Source organism: Helianthus annuus, chromosome 15, assembly GCF_002127325.2.
Source record: "Helianthus annuus cultivar XRQ/B chromosome 15, HanXRQr2.0-SUNRISE, whole genome shotgun sequence".
Classification (NCBI taxonomy): Eukaryota; Viridiplantae; Streptophyta; class Magnoliopsida; order Asterales; family Asteraceae; genus Helianthus; species Helianthus annuus.
The window spans coordinates 116,319,539-116,339,599 of record NC_035447.2 but is presented as its reverse complement, the minus strand read 5'-3'; the positions used below and the strand labels follow the sequence as shown (position 1 = coordinate 116,339,599).

Here is a 20,061-nt window from a genome sequence, read left to right as displayed (position 1 = left end):
TCTCGCGGTTCTTACAACTCGAGATGGTTTTCATTCTAGCGGCTCCCTATATATATATATATATATATATATGGTTTTCTTGGACCCAAAGTATAGGAAGCGTATGGGGCAATATGGTTCCCCTAGACCCAAAGTATAGGAAGCGTATGGGGCAATATGGTTCCCCTAGAGCCAATGCATGGGAAGCGTATGGGGCAATATGGTTCCCCTGGTCCCCTAATCTGAATCCTTTTTATAAAAATGTGTCAAAAAAAGTTTATACATTATTGTAATACCCAAAACATATTTATGATAACCATGTGGGGTGGCGGACACTGTTCGACCGGTTATCGGACAGGATAGCCCGTAGGATCGTTTATTTCGAATAGGAGCCCCACCATCTTATCAGCCGTTGATGGTGGAGTTTCTCTCCACATTCCGCTATAGACCTCGACCGGATGACCGGCCGAACTCGGATTTTGATGATCCGATCTTGTCGGCCCCATCTTATGCGTCGTGGTAGTATATATGGAGGATCGTTTATCGGCCGGATAGCCTAGAGTGTTAGTCGGTACTTTGGTTGGTGATGAAACAATGGTTAACCGGGCAGGGTTAACACACTGGTCTCGTCAAGAAGGGTTAATCCCTTCCTCTCGAGGATCGCTGGCTGGATCACCGGTGGTTGATCTCCTGCACAAGGAAACAAGCCGTGACTCGTAACAAGGAGGATGGGGTGGGGGGTGCTCCTTGTTACCACTCTCCGGCGTGAGAATCAGTAGTTTGCTTGAGAAGCAAAGTAAGATAGTAGTAGTAGTGAGAGAGTTGTGAAGAGATACCTCAAACCTGGTTTGGGGTTGGTATTTATAGCCGAGGAGTGAAGGAGGAGGATGATGGACGGACTGACGACGTACTGCACCTTTGCAGGTGTGTCAGGCTTGTCGGTTGTGGATGTTACGCCACGTCAGTCCGTTGCTTACGTAGCTCTTACATGTAACTGCCATTGGTGCCACTTGCACTGTGGTGTCAGTCCCACTTGTTGAGTGCATAGGATGCGGTGCAAGCCGCATCGCTGCATGCGGTAACATCTGATGTTACCGCGTCTCCTGCTTGTGATCAAGAAATACGCGAGATGCGGTGCTAGCCGCATCGTCGTCCGTGGAGACCGTTTACCTGCATCCCTTGTCGTGACGAAAATGCCCATATGATGAGGTGCCAGCCGCATCGTTATGTTCATCTTCTTCTACGCCTAAGGTAAGGCTTCTCATACTCAGTTGGGTCGAGGATAGGTATCCGCATGGGTGCGGTTCATTACTGGCGGGGGTTTGTTTGATACGGGTGATGGTCGATTTGGATTGCTTAATTTGTTTGGATTGCTTAATTTTAAGTATTTGTAATATTTGTTTAATTTAGATATGTTTAATTTGTTTGGATTGCTTAATTTCACTACGTCTTTAAAATTTATAACAAAAAAACTAACATCATTTTATAACAAAAAAAACAACTTAATTAATGTTTTAAAAAATAAAGTTCAAAAAGATACTAATAACAATATGTTGTTCTTGCAAAAAAAAAAAAAAAAAAATTCCTCCAGGGAACGTATAGCCCTATGTGAATCCTCTTGTCTTTTGAAAAAAAAAATCATTAAGGGAGCGTATGGCCCTATACACCTCCTTTTAGTTGACCATCTTTTGAAAAATTTGGTACACATATAGGAAGTGTATTGCTTAATACGTTTGGACCCAGTGGAACCGTATTGCCCTATACGCTTCCTCTGGTACCCTAATCATTAGCTGGCATCTTCTGAGAAAGTTTGTACTTCAAGTACACATATAGGAAGTGTATTGCTCAATACGCTTGGACTCAGAGGAACCGTATTGCCCTATACACTTCCTATAGGGTTTAAGGGATGTGTAAATAACCAAGGGGGATGTGTGAATAACCAAAGCCTTGAAAATTTGGGTTTAGGGAAGGTGTTTATTTTATTTTGATGGATAATTTATTTTATCTTTTTGGGTTAAGGGAAAGTGTTTATTTTATTTGATGGATAATTTATTTTATTTTTATAATTTTTTTTATAATGTGATTTGGGTTTTGGGAAGGTGTTTATTTTATTTATATAACTAGGTTAGAACCCCGTGTATTACACGGGTTAAATAAATGTAATTTTATATACTAAATTAAAACAATTATTCTTTAAAAATCTCGTTTATTACACTGGTTGAACAAATGTAAATTTATATATTAAATAATAAAAAATTATATCTCTAAGAACCCCATGTATTGTACTGAATAAATGTAATTTTATATACCAAATAATAAAAACTCGTGTATTACGTGGTTTTTTTATAGATATACCAATTTATTATTTACTATACAATTCTTTTATTAGACCATGCGTAACGGGGCGATATTCACCCTTGGGCGTTTTGCGTCATGTGGCAGCCCAGTCAGCAATGAGGCATTATTGGGCGTTTTCTAAAATGGGTGTAGTGGGGATGGAGCATCATTGGGCAATATGTTTTGTAGTAAAATAAAATTACATTTCTTCCACCCGTGGAACAGGGTTTTTTTTTTTTAACTTATTTTGGTCAAGGGTATTTTTGTTTCTATTTGGCATATTTATCAGGTTTCAATTTATTTTTAAAGGTTTTTAGTATAGTTTGATGAAGTTTTAAAAACAATATAACTTGACGGTGTTTGATCTGCAATAGAATCGATAGTTTCTGTCAAACAGTTTTCTTTTAACTATGCCTCGTATTTATTTTATTGAAATGAAAAGGTTAAAAAACCACATGCCATAAAACACAACCGACACACACGTTAAATAAACAAATAAAATATATTAACAAATATTATCTATATCTATTTATTTAGGCGGGAGGTAAAAGATAAAAAGATAAAATTTAGGGACTAAAATAATATATTTTTTATTTAAATCTTATTAACAAATATTATCTATATCTATTTATTTAGGCGGGAAAAAATTATTGAGATCACCTTATAGAGTGCCATGTGTCCCCCATATGATTTACTTTATTATATGTATAGATTTTTTTTGAGATAGTGTGAGTTTTTATAATAATTTATATTTAAATATATAGAATATTAATTTATTGTCATTAAATCTTTATATAATTAAACATGAGCCTCAATTTTATCCTTAGTGGAAATCTTTATATAATCAAATATGAGCCTCAATTTTATCCTTAGTGGGGATTTTCTTCAATGGTGAATACACGAAAAAACATATCAAAATTAATATGAACAGTTAAACTAAGTGTAGTTGTTGGCGTCCATGTTTTTTTTTTTCTCAAGAATTAAACCCACACACTTATCCAGGATTTTCTTTGGGGTGGAAGCTTGTCCAACAACAAGATTAGTTGGGTTCGGTGGGATAAGGTGTCACACCCCAACCGATGGCGGAATCATCGAGATGTGGCATGATGCGAATAGGTTGCTTGAGAGAATCCATAATGACTAATTATGACAATATTTAATAAGGTTCAATATCCCATACTATCAAACAAACATTCTCACAAAATCGAAACAAAATTCAGTAGTTTCTCAAACAACAAAAACATAACATTCAAAACTTGCAATTTGATTTAGGCGTGTTTCTAGGAATCCTAAACCATTTCCAGCAGTAATCCATCAACCTGTCACATACGTTAAAATAAAAGTCAATATAATAATGTAAATGTGAGTACACAAGTTTGCATAAGTATAGTAATAAAGTGTTTTCGCATAACCAGCATGTAACACGTAAAGGGGCGAATCAAGTAAGCTATCGACAATGATACAAGCTAACCAACATGACTGCGAGGTAGAGTATGCGCGATACGTGTTCACCGTAGTGAGCATGTAAAGTAAGTAATCTTTAACAACCCCTGAATAAACAGGTGCTGAGTCCAAACTATAGTACTATCGTTGCTAAGGGTGATAGGACAAGTCATCATTGTGAAAACATAGCAAACTATAGTACTATCGTTGCTAAGCGTTTTTAAAAGAGTTTAAGCGTTGTGTGCGTTGTGTTTTGATAGAGAACGTATGTAACACCCAAAAGTGCGTTAAGCGAAAAAGGGTTCGAGTATACTCACAGTGCGTGCTTGACAGTTAAACACGGTCTGAATGGAGTGGAGAGAGCGCTAGATCAGCCTGTGTACGGGAACAGAAGTGCATAAGTCTTCCAAAGTGCTGAAACGGTTGAGTTGAAGTGTCGAGTGAGAGACAGAGTCTTCGTACGAAGGGCCGCTTTCGTATGAAGGCAGTGCCTTCGTGCATGTCGCTTGTTTCTGTGTCCAAAATAGAGTGTTCTTCGCGTCTTTCTTTGGGAAATCGAGTGTTCATCCCTCCAGCCTTAAGCTACCGATTAAACTTAGAGCCGGAGAGGTCTTTTGAGTGATTGAGTCACACGTGGGAACACAGGCTGGTTTGTACGAAGGGTGCCTTCGTACGAAGCCTCTGCCTTCGTATGAAGCCGAGCTTCGTACAAGCCAGTTCAGCTCGCACAAATAGCTGTTTTTGCGTTCGGAGCTGCGTTTTCGCCTGAATCAGATGTGTTTTCGAGTCCTTTTCATGAAGGTTTCGACACCACTTCGTCCCACTATCCACTGAACGAAATATATGTCGGTTTTGGTCCGTTTTAGTGTAAAAATCGAGTTTAAAACACTTTTTCTTTGAGTTAAACATTTGGTGAGTGCGAGATATTCAGATCTACATCTTGGGAAGCCATAGCTAAGCCCAATGCACTCGTTTAGATGTAAATCCGTGGTAAAATCAGAAGTTTTGATGAAAAAGATGAAGGTTTTCATAAAAATAGATAAGTTTAGATGAACAGATGAAGTTTAGATGAAAATAGAGAAGTTTGGATGAAATCGGAGATAAACTCGTGAAAAATCATGGTGGAAATCGTTGTGAAACATGTAAAAATAATGATTCTTACTTGGAAAAGAGAGAGATAGTAGGTTGGGAGCGTTTTTGTGCAAAATGGCAGCAAGTAGTGAAGAAAGGAGTGAGCTGTATTTATAGAGAGAGGGATTTGCGCAGGTTGCCTTCATACGAGGCCAGGTGCCTTCGTACGAAGCCGCCTGTTTAGTGCGAGTGGCTTTCGTTTCGCGTGTCGGATGCTCGTTTGGTGTGTTTGGTTGCGTTAGTTAGTTCGAGTACTTTAAGTATTTCAGCGAGGTATTAAGTGTGGTGTTGCGTTGCGTTTTAGTGTGATAAATCGAGTCGAACGAGTGAGCGTTTGAGCGTTTTTAAGCGGTGTGTTCCAACTCATATAATACATTTAACATTTTAACACACAAATAACACAAATAATATAATACATCCGAGTTTTGAGTTTGCGTTGCGATAAGCGTTTAAGTAATAAGCGTTTAATGATAAATAGACTATATAGAATGCGTTTAAAAATGTAGTTAACCCTTTGATAATCATCGAATCTCGGAATACAAGCGTTTATGAAAGAAACAATGGTAAAAATAGGAACAACCAAGAAGTCGGGTTGTTACATAAGGTTCTCGAGCCAAAAAGCAAGGGAGGTCTCGGTGTCAAATGCCTGAAAACGCTTAAGATGGCTATACTTGCTAAGTGGAAATGGATAGCTTTAAACGAGTGAAACAATCAATGGAGTCTGGTGGTCAAACATGTCCATAATGTTAACTTCTCTTCATTGGATGACATGTTTAAGAGCTTGCGTTCGGATCACTGGAGTCGCATCAACTCGTCGCTGTCCAGCTCCAGGCCGCCGGGTTCGAATTTCAATTCGGTATTTAGGGTTCGGGTGGGAGTGGGCTCAAGCATTGGGTTCTGGTCGCAGCCATGGATCGGACTAGTTCCCCTCCAACGTCTTTTCCCGAACCTATATGAAATTGAAAGTGTTAAACGATGTTCCATCGGGCAGCGCCTTTCAATCTCTTGCGGGTGTATTACAGGATTTCATTGGAGTTGGAAGTCAGCTCGTGAAGCGGCGACTCTGTCTCATGAGGTGTTTGAGATAGAAAACCTGCTAGCTACATACTCCTTTGGTGCTGGTTCGGATAAGTGGTTATGGAAGCGGGGAATTCACAACTTCTTCATGTAGAAAATGGTTCGGGGGTCATATGGCTCGGGATCCGGAAGTCATTGTTAGCTGGCTTCCTTAGTCTCCTCTTAAAGTGAGATGCTTCATTCGGAGGCTTTCCCAATATAGAATTCCGGTAGCTATGAAACTGGCAACAAGAGGAGTTCAACTGGAATCATTATTGTGTCCTATATACGGTGTAGAGCTGGAAGGAACTGATCATCTTTTCATCGAGTGTCCATATGCAAAGTCTGTATGGCAGATGGTTAGCAATTGGTCAGGTTTTAGCAAGAGGTCTGATGGTTCGGTTAGAGATATTCTAAGAGATGCAGAAAATGGCAATCTGCCTAAGAAGGATAAAAATGTGCTAATAGTTATAATGTATGCAGCTCTATGGTGTCTTTGGCGAAATAGGAATGATTAGGTATTCAAATCCAAGATGTGCAGAGTGGAAAGGCTGTTGGAAGATATCCAGGTTATGGCTTTTGAATGGCTAAAACATAGGGCAAAATCTCTATGCACAAATTGGTGCAAATAGTGTTTTAATCCCTTCCTGGGCTTGTATACAATAAATGTGGGTGAGGGTTAACTGGTGGGCTGGATGCTTTTTGTTTTATTTTCTTTCTTTGGTTTGGATTTTGGTGGCCATTGGCTTTGTTTGGGGGTTTTTGCTAGTTCCCCGCTAGCTTCTTTGATGTAATATATCATTGTTGCCGTTAAAAAAAAAAAAAAACATATCCAGGATTTTCAGGCTCACGCCCAAGCCCTTGGTGCTCTGTTTTGACACCCTCGTTTTGGTCTTTTGCCTAGGAAAATGGTGAAGGGTGTGACTCCACTATGTATAGTCTTAAAAAGATCAATTTCATGTCACGGTCTCATGATATATCTAAGATGCGAAACCACAATTGTCAAATGAAAGTTATGCGGAGAGTGATGGTGAACAAGCTCGCCGTAGACATCGTATTGTGCATCACATAATTGATTTATTTTTCATAATAAACTTGAATTCAACTTTTTTCTTAATAAACTTGAATTCAACTTTCTCCTTAATAAACACGTTCATTTTTTTTTTCTTGTAATAAACTAAACTTTATCAATATCTAATAATTAGAAGAAATAAATGGGCCATCTCCAAAAGGTGAAAACGACCTGAAAACCCATCACTGTTTTTCTTTTCTTTTTTTGCCATTCAATTGCCGAATATGCAAAAACCAAAAAATGGTAAAAGAAGAATTTATCAGACGTTGTGTATGCAGGAATTGTCATTTATTATAGAAAAACCATCAGTGTGAAGAATATTGTGTTCCCTTAAGGGTTACAAAATACAAACATTAAATGAATAGTTTGTTTATACGTTTTTTTTATTAAATACATAGCTAAAATTACAAAAATGACATAATATTGTCTATTCTTCAACGACTTTCTTCTTTTTAACGATATATTTCTTTTAATCTCTGTCGTTTATGAGACTTGAATTCAAAACCTCCCCTCTCAAACGCAGATGTTTAAAGACTTTGCCTTTGTCAATAGATCACCACCTCATTGGTCTTCAACGACTTTCTTATGGCAATTTTGAGTGGTTTTATTGATTGAAATTTTACATCAAATACACTTACCGAAAATTAAGTGGACACATATTGGGGGCCAAATACACAAAAGAACATTTCCTCCATATTAATTTACAAGATTTGCTCTCCTCGGAACTTTAATGTTACAATTTCCTTTAGTTTTGTATTTGCTCTCCCCATAACTTTAATGTTTCAATTTCCTTTTTTTTTTTTTTTTTTGAACGGCAAACGCTTTATATATATATATAAAGAGCCAGCAAGAAGCTGAAAATACAAACGACACAAACGCAAAAAACAAAACAGAAACCCCAAAACAAAGCGGATTACAACATATCTAAGATGTCAAAAGCTACCCAGTTCTCCCACTTCGGCTTCTTGAGCTTCGACCTATTGCAAATCCATAAATAAGCGTCCTCTTTAATTTGATCCACCTATTTAGCGATAGGGATAAAATTATCCTCAAAGACTTTAGCATTCCTAGCGAGCCAAATCCTCCACGCGAGAATAACGGTGTAAACCGTTTTCTTCCAAAGAGCAGCACTCGGCCTGTCTTTGATGTAACCAATCAAATCCGAAAGGTTGGTAATGTTCAACGGAAAAGAGATTCGCAACCAGGACAAAATATTCCACCATATCGACTTGGCCCAAAGACAATTAACGAAGATGTGGGACGGGTCTTCGTCATATATACCGCACCGAGGACATCGGGTATCGGGTAGCTGCACACCCCTATGATTCAGACCCATTTTCGAGGCAATTTTTCCTAACAAAGCTCTCCAAAGTAAATAATTAGTCTTCGGAGGAGCCCATGGATTCCAGTCAAAAGACACAGGCTCGGGAGAATCATCTCGGCTGGCCTCCTCAATCTCAGCGCGGACCTGTTTCACAGAGAAGGAACCATTTGGATCACTACTCCACTTCCAGGTTTCCCCATCTTTGATCAGCCTCTCTTTAATGTTTATCCCAATTTTAGCAAGATCAGACTCCACCGCGACTATATCCTTCCACACACCCGGAATCGTCTTTTTTTGAGGAATAAAATCTTGAGAATAGTTTACTCCATTACTGCCGTGAATAGCCCGTAAGACATTCACCCACAACTGATTCGGATTTTCTTTGAACCGCCACTACCACTTTGTAAGCATCGCTTTATTAAACCCATGTATTCCCCCTAAGCCCATGCCACCTGCTTTTTTTGGATTTAATCAAAAATTCCCAGCGGAGCCATCTCATCTTGTGACCCGAGGCCGATTTCCCCCAAATAAAGTCTCTTCTAAGCTTTTCAAGTTTAAGTAAGACACATTTTGGAGCAGCGAACAACGAGAGGTAATAGGACGGGAGGCTTCCCAAAACCGACTTGTCTAGGGTCATCCGCCCCGCAAAAGAAAGATGATTCGCTTTCCATTTCGAGAGTTTAGCTTTAAATTTATCAATAATCGGCTTCCAATATCTTGCTATTTTCATATTGACTCCAACCGGGATCCCCAAGTGCATAAAAGGAAGAGAGCCAACTTCGCATTTTACCAAACCCGCAACCTGATTGACCTCGTTTTCTGGAACCCCGATCCCGAAAATCTTGCTTTTATGACGATTCACTTTAAGCCCGGAGACAAGATTGAGCCACCTTAACATACGATTCAAGGTAGTAATATTATGCTCGGACCATGAACCAATGAAGATCACATCGTCTGCATAGCACAGATGAGATATAGTCGGCCCACCATTTGGAAGTTGACACCCTTGGAAAATACCCAAATCACAAGCCTTATTCATAAAGAGGCTTATAATTTCCATGGCTATGACAAAAAGGAAAGGTGATAGGGGATCACCTTGCCTTAGCCCTCTTTTGAATTTGAACTCCTTAGTCGGCGACCCGTTTACTAGGATAGATCCCCACGCGGAATTAAGGCAACCTTTAATCCAAGAGACCCATAATGGCGGAAATCCCATTTTTTCCATCATACGGAACAAGAATCTCCAATTAATTGAGTCATACGCCTTTTGGAAGCCTACTTTAAAGATAAGTAGTTTCGTTTTGGATTTCTTTGCCCAAGCTACAACTTCGTTAAGAACGAGCGGACTGTCCAAGATATAACGACCTCCCACAAAGGCCGATTGGGAAGGGGAGGATAAATCGTTGATCACAAGCTTTATCCTGTTCGCCAAGACTTTAGCTAAAATTTTGTACAACGAGCCGACTAAAGAAATCGGCCGAAAGTTGGCCAGCTCATGCGGATCAGACAATTTTGGGATTAATGCAATAAAAGATGAATTGCACCCTTGGCTTATAGTACCGTTCTTGTGGAAATCCTGCATAAAAGCCATAATATGAGGTTTAAGAATATCCCAGAATACTTTGAAAAATTTTAATGAAAAGCCGTCAGGGCCAGGGGCTTTCCCGCCATCACAATTCTTAACAGCCAAAAGCACTTCCTCCTCAGAAAATCTATCGCAAAGAACAACTTTATTCTGCTCCGATATAGAGGGCATGTCTTGGAAATCGAAGTCGGGTCTACGCCTTATCGGTTCGGAGAATTGCTTTTTAAACCACTTCCTAATTTCTTCTTTTAGAGCCACAGGGTCCTTAATAAGCTGACCGCCAAAAGTTAAACCATTGATTCTATTTCTAGACGTGTTTATCGCAATAATTTTGTGGAAGAATGCAGTATTTTCATCTCCGTATTTCGCCCAGTTTGCCCTGGCTTTTTCCTGAATATCTATAGCAAAATTAGATTTCAGCCTGTCCACTTTAACCCGGAGCTCGGCTCTTAAACTTTTTTCATCAGCCGATAGCGTACTGACAGTGGCTTTGTTTTCGATAAGTTCAATAGAATCCTCCAAAGATTTCAGCTCTTTATTATTGGTTAACAAGACCTCCTTCCTCCATTTCTTTAATTCAGCCTTTATGTTTTTCAGAATAGTTGATAAGACAACATCTTTACCCAGGGACACCCCCGAATCACTTCCAAGACCGCAGAATTAACAATAGAGACAACAATATCCAAAAGTTTTTGCTCACCGAACAAAGAATTAAAAAATCTGAAAGGGATAGGCCCAAAATCAACTACCGCACAAGATAAAGAGATCGGACAATGGTCCGAGAAACCTCTTTTATGCACTTCCGCACTAGCATTAGGCCACGAACTCATGAACACATCGGAAGGTGTTGGGTCGTTTCCTTTAGTTTTTATTGGTGCATATTATTCCATTTTACTCTCTCATTGTTCACTAACAAATCCCACTACTTTTCTTTCTTCTTCTTTTCAATAATTGTGGTTTATATTTACAATGACAAAACAAGCATCTCTTTTTCCCTCTCTAACCATCAGAAGGTGTTGGGTCGTTCACATCAACATTAAGCAAGGTTTGAGGTCAGATTGGTTGAACTTTCGGTGTGCTTGTTGGCAGCGACAGAAGTGGTGGCTGTAGCAGGGGTATGAAGCTACACTAAGTTTAAAAAATTAAGTTTTCAAGATATTAGAAAAGTTCTATAAAAATAAATAAAAGGAAATATAAAGTTTATGAGGTTTCAAAACTGTTCCAAAAAAAATCCACAAGGACCATAAAACCCACAACTTTTAAAAACAAACAAACCCGACCCCGCCAACCCATCCCTTCCGGCCAAATCAGAAATACTAATTAAATTGATTCAAACATGTTTTTGTTCCACAAAACACTTATCTCCAACCTAACCTAGCCTTATAATTTTGCGTTTAACGTTTTGTCACACCCTGAATTTCCAACCCAATCCCGGTGGGCCCGGGTGGGGAGTATCGTGACGTAAGATTGGTATCATCATAGACACAAACACAGATATCACGATGGAAGTCTTGGACTTAAAATATTATTACAAATTCAAGTGTCCAAATCTTCAAAATATTATACAGACGGTTTGTAATAAAGATCCACAGGCGGATCATAAAATATACAAAAGTGAGATCAACAGACTACTAGGCTTTATGCAAAGGGGTTGCAAATTCCTCTTCTAGCATTATCGAGCAACTTCCGGCCTATTTACGTATCCTTGCACCTGTAACTTAGTCTTTTGAAAATACGTCAGTTTACACTAGTAAATACAATCAACCGACTCATTTTGAAAACATTTTCAAAATCATTTTATGTGCACAAGGCACATGATTCTATAAATAACTTGGGACAATTCAAAATGATCTTGTATACAGTTTTACATGCCTATCAATACATATGGGGCCTAGTATTAAACATCGAGACATGATTAACCGACACGCCACTTAAACCCACAAGGGGTATCCCCACGTAGTGGGTAAGAAAAACATTTTAAAATAGCATTAGCATCTGTCAGGTGTATGCCTACACCCCGTGCTCGGTCGTGGCCATTAGCAACTTAAATGAGTCAAGGATATCTAGGACACGGTCGCGTTAATCCCCAATGTTTAAGTTATCAGACAAAACAGATTGAAACGGGTCATGGAGATTTTGTAGTCACAATCCGACATATGATCCCATACCCGACCAAGCGTTAATAATTTACTGTATCCCAAGCCCGTATAGGGAAAATAGGTTAAGAGTATTTACCTGAGCTAAAACTCGTCTTAATATGCAAGGATTATAAATAGCTCAGCCGTTAATCAAATAACTATGGTAGGTAGCAATTTACCGGAAGGCCCTAGTATGGAATGATGGTATAAATAACCAATTAGAATGTCCCCTCAAGTAATAGACTTGGACCAGTTAACTTAAAATATCAAAAACGGTACGATACGCTTGATTATGCGATGACCAGAATAGAATGTGGTTTAAACCAAACAAGTATTAAGACTTGTAATATATGGGTAAACAATATACATTCTGGAATTTGAAATAAAAATGATAAGGTTTGACCCATTTCGGTAAACTTATGTAAACTAGTTACATAAGCTTAACCGTACGCGTATGAGCGATATCGGGTAACCGGATGAGTCATGAACAAGTTTTATATGCGAATATACTTTAAAGAAGTTGTAACATCAGTAGGTTAGTGGTGTGCATCAGGTGTGGTATATTTTATTGATATTTAAGCCCATTTTACACATTAGTCAAGTTTTAAATTTATAAAACACGATATTCTACTAACACTAAACACACACTTGGGCAAGTGCACCCATCGTGAGCGTAGTATAGCGTTGGTAAGATACCGAGTTCGTCCAAGGACACAAGAGCTTTTAGTACCGGTTTATCCTCAACGTTTAATCAATCTAAAATTTTTTGAGAAACGATTTTAAACATGAAAAATAAAAACTAAAATTGCAGAAATAAAAATAAAATAAAAACAGATAGACAAGATGAATCACTTGGATCCGACTCGCCTTTTATGTATCCTTTGATGATTTCCGCACTTTTTCACTTTTTAAGAGATTATCTTAGTTATAGTAGTAGGCCCCTCTTTGAAGGTGACGTTACCCTCAACCCAGTGGTTTGAGTCAGCAAGGATACAATCCCAAAGGGTCGGAATATTGGAAGATAATTAATTAAGTTATTAATGCGAAAAGTGGTAGGCCCCTCTTTTGAAGGTGACGTTACCCTCGGCTAAGTGGTTTGAGTCAGCAGGGATACAATCCCAAGTAGCCGATTTAATGTATTAATAGTAGTTTACATATGAGGGGATCAAACCATTCGCACCCCCACCATCCAATACCAGTGGGTATTGAAGGAGGTCCTAGTAAGCTTGACCCAGGTCCTTGCAGGATTTATACACTGAACAAGGCAAGAACCTTACCAAACCATTCCCTTAACCCCCGACCAGGTAGCCAACATATCTCTATATAGACCGTAGATATATGAATGGTGTAAATCTTTTACTTTATATAGACAATAAAGTAATGCCAAGACATTACGGACAAATGATAAAGAAGTTTCACCTTCAACATAAGAAACTAGTTATTAAATTCATTAATACAAAACCAAGTAAAAAGTGCGAAAAGATTAAAAATCAAAAGTAATACATTAAAAACTTGTCTTCACCAAGTGATGTAAGAGACTTAGCCAAACATGGCCTTTGATTGACAAGAACTCTTACTATCAATCTTGGATCCCGAGACTACTACACACTCTCTAAAGTGGATGATGGTGGTGGATGTGGGTGTTGTGGTGGTGGTGGAGTGGTGGCAAAATGGAAGAGAGGTGGTTTGCCAAGAGATGCCTTTGAAGTGAACCAAGAACCCCTATTTATAGCCTGCACAGAAGCCCGGCCACGGCCCCGTGTCCAGCGGACACGCCCCCGTGGCCATCCTTTTCTCTTCCTTCATTAATTGCATTTGTCAGCATAGGACTCAATACGGCCCGTGTCCAGCAGGCTCGGCCCAGGGTGCAGAAGCGTATCTGTACTACCAAGATTTTGTAAGATTCTGTGAAAGAGTTGACCATGCCCCTTGCTGAGCTGGGAACGCCCCCGTGGTGGTCGTAGAAGTTTCCACAGCTTTGTCCTTTCTACAGACATCTTACCACGTCCCCGTGTCCAGTGGGCACGGGCCGTGGTCAGCCTCCTGTTTCTTGTTTTTGCTCTTGGGGATACTGCCGAGGGGTCAGGCATGTCACGTTTATTCCTTTTCTTTGTATTTATGTTGGTTTTTTCTGTTTATTTGTTCCCTTTGCTCGTTTAAGCTCATTTAGTCCTGTAAATTCAATAGGAAGACAAAAGCACACTTTTTCCAACATTAGTACTAAATAAGGGTTAGTTTTATGCCTCATTTGATGTAATTTATATGTTGCATTTTACACACATCAAATACCCCCACACTTGAATCTTTGCTCGTCGGTCTTTTGGCGAAGTAACCGACCGGGGTAGGGCACCGAGGGGTTCTTAGTTGGTTCGGGATTTGGCGGAGGCGTTGCTTCCTTATGGGTTGGAGGTGAGGTCATGCTTTGAATGGGTAGACTTTTTCCGGATGGGGGTAGTGGGGCCTCCTCGGGACCTACGGTCCGGTTCCTTAGAGTTATGAGATGTACTTGCGCCTTTGGGTTGGTTTCGGTATTGCTAGGTACTGCGCCTTGTGGTCTCTCGGAGAAATTTTGGGCTAGTTGATTTAATTGTTTTTCAATGTTTTGTATACTAGCTTGTTGATTTCTAAAGTTTGATTCCATTTGTAGGAATCGATCCGAGTTCTTTTTTTTCGGTTTCGGAGATGAGGCGTGAAACAATGTCTTCAAGCCTCTCTCGTCCCCCTTGTTGTTGAGAGAAATTTTGTGACTCATTTCTTGGTTGTTGTTGAAAGTTTGTTCGTTGGTTTTGGTTTTGTTGGTTACTACCATTGTCGGGTTCCCTCCAACCAAGGTTAGGGTGGTTACGCCATCCTTGGTTATAAGGGCCCGTTGGAGGACCCGACGGCCTAGGCCTATTATCAATGTAGTTTACCATTTCTGTTTGATTATCCATTTCTTTCATACAACTCTAATTTTCATGTGGCCCACCACACCCTTCACAAGCCATAACTGAGGCCGTTTTTGCCATTCCTAACTTTTTGATTTTTGAAGATAAGGCCTCGATTTGGGCTTGTAAAGAGGTGCTTTCATCCACCTTGTGGGCACCCGGGGCAATAGATTTTGTGCCTCGGGGTGTGTACCATTGAAAATTGTTTTGAGCAATTTCCTCAATTTGATTATAAATTTCATTTGGGCAACGGTTACCTAGAAGTCCTCCAGAGCTAGAGTCGAGTGTTTGTCTTGTATGTGGCAACAACCCATTATAGAAAGTGGATACTTGTTGCCACACTGCGAGACCATGATGAGGACATTTCCTCAATAGTTCCTTGAATCTTTCCCAAGTTTCATATAAGGATTCCCCGTCCTCTTGTGAGTATGTATTGATTTTAGTCATTAATTTAGCAGTTTTAGAGGGCGGGAAATACTTATATAGAAACTTTTGGGCAAGTTCATCCCAAGTGTTTACCGAACCACTTGGGAGGGTGTTAAGCAAATCCTTGGCTCGGTCTTTTAGTGAGAATGGGAACATTCGAAGGCGGATGGCGTCATTTGATGCTCCGTTGATCCGGAAAGTATCACATATTTCCAAAAAGTTGGTAATATGTAGATGTGGATCTTCATCAGCTAGGCCATTGAATCAAATGCGGCCGAAGTTCGAAGTTGTTAGCATCGACATTCGGTGCATTGATAGCGGCTCCGAGATTACCTACCGTGGGCCGTAGGTAATCCAGGAGGGTACGCTGATCCGCCATTGGAAGTTGGTCCTCGGATGCTTTCTCTTGGCTTTTAGATTTTAGTCTCTTTCATAGAAAGGGTTTGGGTTTGTCTAGAGGTTCTTTTATGTCTTTATTGGAACTGGAGCTCATGCACTGCGTAGAAAGTTCACGTGCTGCGCCTGGGTTCCAAGTCCTGCGATAGAACAAAAAGAACGTTGGTCAGAAGTCTCACCACGGCCCCGTGGTCGCTGACCACGGCCCGTGTCCGTTGACCATGGCCCGTGGTCGTTGTTGCAGTGATTGTTTTCTAGATCCCAGTTACTAGGGAGTTTAACATGGCCCCGTGGTGCACCGCCACGGCCCCGTGGTCACTCTTCTGTAACTCAGAAAATAAAAAATGCCAGTAAGGTTGCTGGGCACGGCCCGTGTTGAAGTCTGCAGAAGCTGAAAATTTTAAGAAAAATCCTAAAAAAATAGAAAAATAAGAAAATTGATTAGGTCGTTGATTCCTAACTTTCTTAAAATCCTTGTGTCCTCGGCAACGACGCCAAAAACTTGGTGTGCGTCAGGTGTGATATATTTTTATTGATATTTTAAGCCCATTTTACATATTAGTCAAGTTTTAAATTTATAAAACACGATATTCTACTAACACTAAACACACACTTGGGCAAGTCATCGTGGGCGTAGTATAGCGTTGGTAAGATACCGAGGTTGCCCAAGGACACAAGAGCTTTTAGTACCGGTTTATCCTCAACGTCTAATCAATCTAATTTTTTTTGAGAAAAGATTTTAAACATGAAAAATAAAAACTAAAAATGCAGAAATAAAAATAAAATAAAAACAGATAGACAAGATGAATCACTTGGATCCGACTCGCCTTTAATGTATCCTTTGATGATTTCCGCACTTTTGCACTTTTTAAGAGATTATCTTAGTTACAGTAGTAGGCCCCTCTTTTGAAGGTGACGTTACCCTCAACCCAGTGGTTTGAGTTAGCAAGGATACAATCTCAAAGGGTCAGAATATTGGAAGATAATTATTTAAGTTATTAATGCGAGAATTGGTAGGCCCCTCTTTTGAAGGTGACGTTACCCTCGGCTAAGTGGTTTGAGTCAGCAGGGATACAATCCCAAGTAGCCGGTTTAATGTATTAATAGTAGTTTACATATGAGGGGATCAAGCCATTCGCACCCCCGCCATCCAATACCAGTGGGTATTGAAGGAGGTCCTAGTAAGCTTGACCCAGGTCCTTGCAGGATCTATACACTGAACAAGGCAAGAACCTTACCAAATCATTCCCTTAACCCCCGACCAGGTAGCCAACATATCTCTATATAGACCGTAGAGATATGAATGGTGTAAATCTTTTACTTTATATAGATAGTAAAGTAATGCCAAGACACCACAGACAAATGATAAAGAAGTTTCACCTTCAACATAAGAAACTAGTTATTAAAGTCATTAATACAAAACCAAGTAAAAAGTGCGCAAAGATTAAAAATCAAAAGTAATACATTAAAGACTTGTCTTCACCAAGTGATGTAAGAGACTTAGCCAAACATGGCCTTTGATTGACAAGAACTCTTACTATCAATCTTGGATCCCGAGACTACTACAAACTCTCTAAGGTGGATGATGGATGATGGTGGTGGATGTGGGTGTTGTAGTGGTGGTGGAGTGGTGGCAAAGTGGGAGAGAGGTGGTTTACCAAGGGATGCCTTTGAAGTGAACCAAGCACCCGTATTTATAGCCTGCACAGAAGCCCAGCCACGGCCCCGTGTCCAGTGGACATGCCCCCGTGGCCATCCTTTTCTCTTCCTTCATTAATTGCATTTGTCAGCATAGGGCTCAACACGGCCCGTGTCCAGCAGGCACGACCCCATGTGCAGAAGCGTATCTGTACTACCAAGATTTTCAAGATTCTGCGAATCTTAGCATTGACCACATCCCGTGCTGAGCTGGGCACGCCCCCGTGGTGGGCGTAGAAGCTTCCACAACTTTGTCCTTTCTGCAGACATCTGACCACGCCCCTGTGTCCAGTGGGCAAGGGCCATGGTCAGCCTTCTGTTTCTTGTTTTTGTTCTTGGGGATGCTGCCGAGGGGTCGGGCATGTCACGTTTATTCCTTTTCTTTGTATTTATGTTGGTTTTTGCTGTTTATTTGTTCCTTTTGTTCGTTTAAGCTCATTTGGTCCTGTAAATTCAAAAGGAAGACAAAAGCACACTTTTTCCAACATTAATACTAAAAAAGGGTTAGTTTTAAGCCTCATTTGATGTAATTTATATGTTGCATTTTACACACATCAGTTAGCAACTTATTTGCCCATGAAGGTTTTAAAATCAAAATGTGCCTCATAAGGGCATTTTAGTCATTATGCGACGTAATATAAGAATTTGCGTATAAACTAATATTATGAAAATGATCATTCTATAAAAGTACTTTATTTATAATATTATATCAGTAAGTAATCAAACATGTATGGGTTTTATGGTTTAAGACCAAACTATGCACTGTAGGGGCATTTTGGTCATTACATACATAGTTTGAAAACTTATTTGAAAATCTGAGTTATGATCATGTACCTAGTATGTAAACATTTTAAATATGTTATAATATCAGTAGGTATCAATTTTTTATTGATAGTTATGGTTTAAAACCATACTATGCGCTAAAAGGGCGTTTCGGTCATTTAATAACGTAATTTACGATCTTTAATCAAAACTCAGCTTATGATCAGTTTCATAACATCAAAATATGTTAATTATATTAACATATCAGTAGGTAAATCATTTGCAAGTTTGTTGTTGATTAAAACCTTGTTTATTGCAAAAAGGGCATTTTAGTCAAAGTTGGCAAAATATAGAAACTTGCATATAAACTCAAAATCTGATAATGATCATGTAATATAACCTCAGAGGGTTATGCTACATTAAATTACGATCATAACGCAACCTTAATTCAGTAGCTAACTAAGCTAAATCGGGTCAGATTCGAAAGTCAAAGTAGAAGTCAAACTTCTCGACTTTCGGTTGCGAACCGACCTTAAAACTGGAATTAACGAGCCGAACATGTTCATACATGTTCTAATCATTATTACCAACTTGTTTAACGTGATTTTCAGGAGGTGCCCTTTTGAGGGATTAACACTTACCTAATTACGATCACGTAGCCATGTTCGACTCGAACAATGGCTAGACCATAATGGTCTAAACCGAAAGTCAAAGCAATTATCGAAATTGCTTGACTTTTTGCTTAAAAAGCCTATAAAACAAAAATGCAGAAGAAATGAGCACTTACAAGTGATCCTTAGATGAAATATAACTGATTTGGAAGCTCCTATAAGTTCAGGAACCTCCAGAGGAGATGAGAGAATGATTTAAAGAAGGTGCACTTGAAAATGTTGCAACTAAGGTGCTATTTATAGTGTTGGAGCTTGAAAGAGGTGGTTCCAGGTGTTAGCAGGAGCTAGAGGGTGAGGACAAATGTCCTAGAACGTGGCATGGCAGTCTTGGAGTCCCTGGTTTCGAGTTAATGGTTTTATGGAATTTTGTTTGGCCTCCAAGGCAATATTTGTCTCTGGAAACTGTTTACGGACCGTAGGGGGTTTCCCTTGCGGTCCGTAGAGGATCTGCACGCACAATAATTCCAGCTCTTTTGCGGACTATATAAACATAATGTCTACAGTCCGTACACGATGCTCAGGGACCAGAATTTTCAACATTTGTCACATTTAGTCCCTCCCCCTTCAAACTTTTATATATTGTCATAATTGGTCCCTCCCGTCCAAAAATTGGCTCATTTGAGAGTATGGACACGACCATATAGCATCAAGCTTACGGCCCGTAAAGGGTCACTCAGAGGCATAGTTTCAGCATATTGGCACCTTTAGTCCCTCCAAATTCATACTTTCTACAATTGGCAAAATTAGTCCCTCCCGGCCAGCGTTAGGCACATTTGGGAATAGGGATACGTGTCAGTACATTACTGGACACGAATTTACGAGGTTTTACATCCCCACCTCCTTAAAAGAAATCTCGACCTCGAGATTTATTCAAAAAGATGTGGGTACTTTTGTCGCATATTGGACTTAACCTCCCATGTATATTCGGGGCCTCTACGGGCATCCTATTTAACCTTTACAATATGTATATACTTCCATCAGAGCTTCTTAACTTGTCAATCCTCGATCAAAACTGGTTTCTCAACAAAACCTCAGGTTTTCATCAATCTGCACATCTTGATATGACATTGCTAGCGGCTCATCGGCTAGACATTTCTTTAAGTTACAAATGTGGAA

At 39.6% G+C, this 20,061-nt stretch overlaps 1 non-coding gene across 1 annotated transcript; it reads left to right on the top strand.

Annotated features, from left to right (window-relative positions):
- Positions 1-15,338: 15,338 nt before the first annotated feature.
- Positions 15,339-15,445, top strand: LOC118487929. Its single transcript, XR_004882862.1, has one exon. It is a non-coding gene; the product is annotated as a small nucleolar RNA R71 (small nucleolar RNA).
- The last annotated feature ends 4,616 nt before the right edge of the window (positions 15,446-20,061 follow it).